Source organism: Rhea pennata, chromosome 1 (genome assembly GCF_028389875.1).
Source record: "Rhea pennata isolate bPtePen1 chromosome 1, bPtePen1.pri, whole genome shotgun sequence".
Classification (NCBI taxonomy): Eukaryota; Metazoa; Chordata; class Aves; order Rheiformes; family Rheidae; genus Rhea; species Rhea pennata.
In genome coordinates, this window is record NC_084663.1 from 9,108,096 (window position 1) to 9,112,820 (window position 4,725).

A 4,725-nucleotide genomic window follows, 5' to 3' on the forward strand; every position below is an offset into this window, starting at 1 on the left:
CTAAGCAGAGATACGAGAAACACAGAGAATTTCCCAACATCACTTACTGCTTTGCACAGTCTTTTACCCTCCCACACTGCCTGCTGTGCTCAAAATCCCTTGTCTTCAGTTACACAGTTAGTTAAATAGATTTCCTTTATTTCCTTTAATCTTAAATTATTTCCAATGTAAATCTTGAGGGGCATAATATTGCACCCACTGAAGTCTTTCCAATGACTAAAAATGGCTCATCTATAGGAAAGAAATTTCACCAAGGGAACTGTAATGGTGGGAGAAATGAAGGCACTGAACTGTAGGCTGAATAATGAAAACAGTACTTCATAAGTGATTGCGTCTGAGTATAGATGGCAATGTTGTACTTTTTCTGCCATGGATGGCTCTTAAAAAGGCTATCTCCACAAGCCCGTAAACTTTGCTTTACCATCATGCTCTTCTTTTTGGGGCTGATGGACAAATATACTACTTTTAAAGGTCTCAGGAGGTCATTAGCAATGCACTAAAAGTATTTTGCCTCTCCTTTTTCTCCTAAAGTCCTGTGAAGATTCCTCAGACTGTGCACATTGCCAAAAGCCTGAGATCTGGCGTAATTAGAGAGTATCTTTCACCTTACACACAACAAGTAAGTAGAGGGAGCAACTGAACAGTGTTACATAAGCACAAGATCTAACCCTGTGAATATTTTGCTGAGGACTATCATAAAATAATAATAATAAAAAACACAGAAAAAACTCCCAAGCCCAAAAATCTTAAAGAAGCCATTGGTCATTACTTTTATTTCCTCCAGTCCTGGGCTGTCTTATTGCAATGCTCCAGAAAAGTGGAAAGTATGGAGGTGCACAATATGGTTGCAATGGTTGCATAGGTCATAGCAGCTTTTATATATTAGAAATTTAGAAAGAAAAAAAAAAAAACTAAGGATTCAGAGCTAAGGAAGGAGTATCAAAACACACAAGAATATTTGTCTATTGCCTAACACAGAAAATGAACAAGCAGTGGATGCTGGAGATAAAGTGAAGCATTCAATTCCTCCTTCATGTCAAAATTCACAGAGCATGTAATTATAACAAGAGCATATGAAGAAAAAGAAATTATAACAAGAGCAAGATCTCAGGAAGAAAAGGATTATGCTGCATTATTACATTGGATAGTTGCAACTGAATGATTTATTGTGTACGTGCAACTCTGAATATCCATAATTTTATTTTATGAATTATATTTAGGATTATCATAATTATGTCAGTTAAGTTATTCAGTAAGCCCAGTAGTTTCAAAATGAAACACAAATCTGTCTTTTCAAAATCAAATATAACCTTCCTATTCAAAGACCAGGTCCTGTTCATGTTAAAGGTACTGACAGACTATTATGGGTTTCTGTAAATTACTTGAACTTCTGAACATAATAAAAAGTATTGAATATTTTTTAGAACCTTAATGTATGCATTCAGGACTAATTTTTATACACAAAAAAGTTTGAAATCACCAATTTGACTAGAAATTATAGGATAACATTTGAGATATTGCTTTTTGCCCTCAATATATATATTTCAAGATTCACATTTTTTCTTTTTCCCTATCATTAGGAAGATAAAGATGAAAATTAAACAGATACTGTCATTCTTGTACAATAAATTGATTCAGGGACTATAGTCTTGGGATCTTGGGAGAACAAAATGTATATCATGAAACTCATAATATTTTCTGAAGCAAGTTCCCTGCCACTCACTGCTTGAAAAATATAGCAATTTTCAATGTTTTTTTCAATAGTGAGTATCCCTGACCAGAGTTCTCTGGTAACACTCATTCATGTTCCAGGCATTTAGCTTGATTTTCATTTTTTAACCTATGAAACATTTTCACATATTTTCCAAGCTAAAATGGTAAAGGCCTAAAGCAAACACTAAGATGGATCATACAACTGATAATACATAAATTGATGGTGATGGTATGTATTTAACAAGAATTTTAAGCAGCTGAAGTTATTCTTTTACTCAGTGCTCCTGCTCTTTAGCTAGCATAACTCCATCGCAGGACAAGTTTTGAACTGCCAGTTCACAGCAGATGGATTTGCTCTCTAGATTTTGTTATTTTATGCTAGATTTGTAAATGGAGAGTATGCAAGTGAAATAACTTTGTATCGCTGTTAGGATTATCATATACCTCTTTCCCACAGCTTTGATGGCATTGTTTTCAGCTAATGGAATGCAATAAATATTTTGTGAAATATAGAACATTCTTGTGGTTTTACTGAGGACATTTAAAAAATATACAGCTCTACAGCATTTCCTGAAGGATTTAACCTTGATTCTGTTTAATGAACAAGTGATGCTGATCACAAAGCCCAAATTTACATTTCTGTACCTTATTGTAAATTTTTGCATTAGTTATACAACATCTTTTTTTTCCAGACACTTGCATTAAAGCACTGTTGCAAAGAAACACATCCTATTTTCCATATTTGCTTTAAAAAGTTGGAAGACAACATGTTACTTTAGCCGCCATATTAGCTCTCCAAATTAGTAGTAATAAATAATAACAATTTGTGATTCTGAACACAAATTAAGCTGACCATCGTTTCTGTATAACCAGCTAGATTTCAAATAATATAAATTAAAAATATATTTTTAAACAGAAGATAAATAAATAAATAATTAAATTCTGTTTATTCATGTAGCAATTACAATTCCCATAGTTCTAGAATATAGAGAGAAATCTGAATCTTAGGATCATGCAAGATGGAAGGGACTTCCCGAGATCGTCTAGTCCAATTCCTTGCTCAAAACAGGCCCCGTTAGAGTAGATTGCTCAAGATCTTGTCCAGTCAAATTCTGACTATTTCCAAGGACAGAGATTGCATAGCTTTATGTGGCTCCGTGGCGCAATGGATAGCGCATTGGACTTCTAGAAAGTGAAGGGATTCAAAGGTTCCGGGTTCGAGTCCCGGCGGAGTCGCATATTCCCTTTGGGCAAAAATTGAAGCACAGGAAGTTCCACCTGAACCTGAGGGGGAATTTCTTCCCTGTGAGAGTGACGGAGCCCTGGTACAGGTTGCCCAGGGAGGCTGTGGAGTCTCCTTCTCTGGAGATATTCAAGGCCTGCCTGGATGCAACCCTGTCTAACGTGCTCTAGGTGACCCTGCTGAGTGCGGAGGTTGGACTAGATGATTTCCAGAGGTCCCTTCCAACCTTACTGATTCTGTGATTCTCTGGGTTCACTTTCCAGTGTTTGAGCACTTTTCTGGAAAGAAAAGAGAATGGAGAAGAGAATGGAAAAGAATGGAGTGGCATTCTTGTAAGCTCAAAGGTTTGCAGTTGGCTAATTCTGTCACAGAAATTTGACAGTTTGTTTTGCTTTTGCATTAAAGCCCTTTATAAACAATAAGACATATAAGCCTTGCTTATACGAGCTTCAGTGGAAAAAGGAAGTGAACAGGAGCCTTTTTCTGTTGTAATTTACACTTAATTAAGTTGGTCTCCTTGCTTGGCTCATGAACCTAGCCTCAGTTCAGTAGTCCCTAAGGATGATTCAAGAGTCACTATCCTCGGTGCTCCACAAAGCTACCCCAGGAAGCTTGGAACTCCAGTTTTGTCTATTACTGAAAGATAACATAAAACTATGATAAAAAAGTACTATATTCTCAGTGGAAAAATGCAGATCCCCCTCCCTCACCTCCCGCCCTAAGAAAAAAATCTTGTAAAATAAAAATGCAGTCCTCAGAAAAAGATCATTTTCTAGTGTTGTGAATTAACTCAACAACTTTGACACTTCAAAAATTGGTGAGAAAAGCATGTTGCTTGTATTAAAAGTGTGAACTTTGGGTTAAAAATAGAATTCTCTCCTAGGAGTTCTTACTGATGAACAAATACTAACATGAAACAGATTTTAGGACTGAGTAGAAGTCTGAGCGGTGGTGCTGATCTCCTTTATGGGTGTTTCCATATGAAGTTGCTATAAACGCCATGCTTTTTGCTATGCCATGCATAAGGCATGGGGCTTGTAGCTCTCCTCTTTCATATTTGTTTTCTGCAGAAGTAGAGCTGTACAGTGGGTATCAGCACCGCTGCAATCTCAGTAATTTGTTGGTGGTGCTGGTTATTTTATGTTCTTTGCTAACTGACAAAGCAACATTCAATAGATGATTTTTCAGACCACAAACTTTTTATGATTATAGCTATTGAAAACAGAGCTGTCCTAACAAGAAGTTTTTATCTGAATCCTTTCCAAGTGCTATAATAATAAAAATAGCTAGACTATACACAACTAGATAATAATTTTATTTACAGTTTTCCTTTTAAATTTATATTGGAAATTTTACAATGGAGTTGCATCACAAATTGATCTGTTCTTTTTTAATATAGTTAAACATCTGCAAATGATGTCTGAAACATTGCTATTAATCATTTTTGTTATAAATTAAAAATATAATCTTATTGAGATATGCTTTCAGATTCTTGGGCTCATGAGTCTATGAGGAGAAAGGAGAAAGCAGGTTCTGTGTTAACTAAGGGAAGTTTAAAGAGAAGTTTGGGAAAGTACTAATACAGATAGGTAAAAGCTTCAGCAAAATCAGCATACATACGTTCATTTACAGCAGAAGATCTCGGCAGAGTTATTTCCTGCAAGAATTCCAATGATCTTTTAAAGACCAAATTACTCTGTTCTCCTGGAATTGTATGGAAAATGTTGTGACATGGAGAGGGAGATTTTCAATATTTTCTGGTTTTGGAT

At 35.6% G+C, this 4,725-nt stretch overlaps 1 non-coding gene across 1 annotated transcript; it reads left to right on the forward strand.

Moving 5' to 3' along the window:
* The first annotated feature begins 2,864 nt into the window (after positions 1–2,864).
* On the forward strand, positions 2,865–2,949 carry TRNAR-UCU (transfer RNA arginine (anticodon UCU)). The gene is given in 2 exon segments: positions 2,865–2,901; positions 2,914–2,949. It is a non-coding gene; the product is annotated as a tRNA-Arg (tRNA).
* The last annotated feature ends 1,776 nt before the right edge of the window (positions 2,950–4,725 follow it).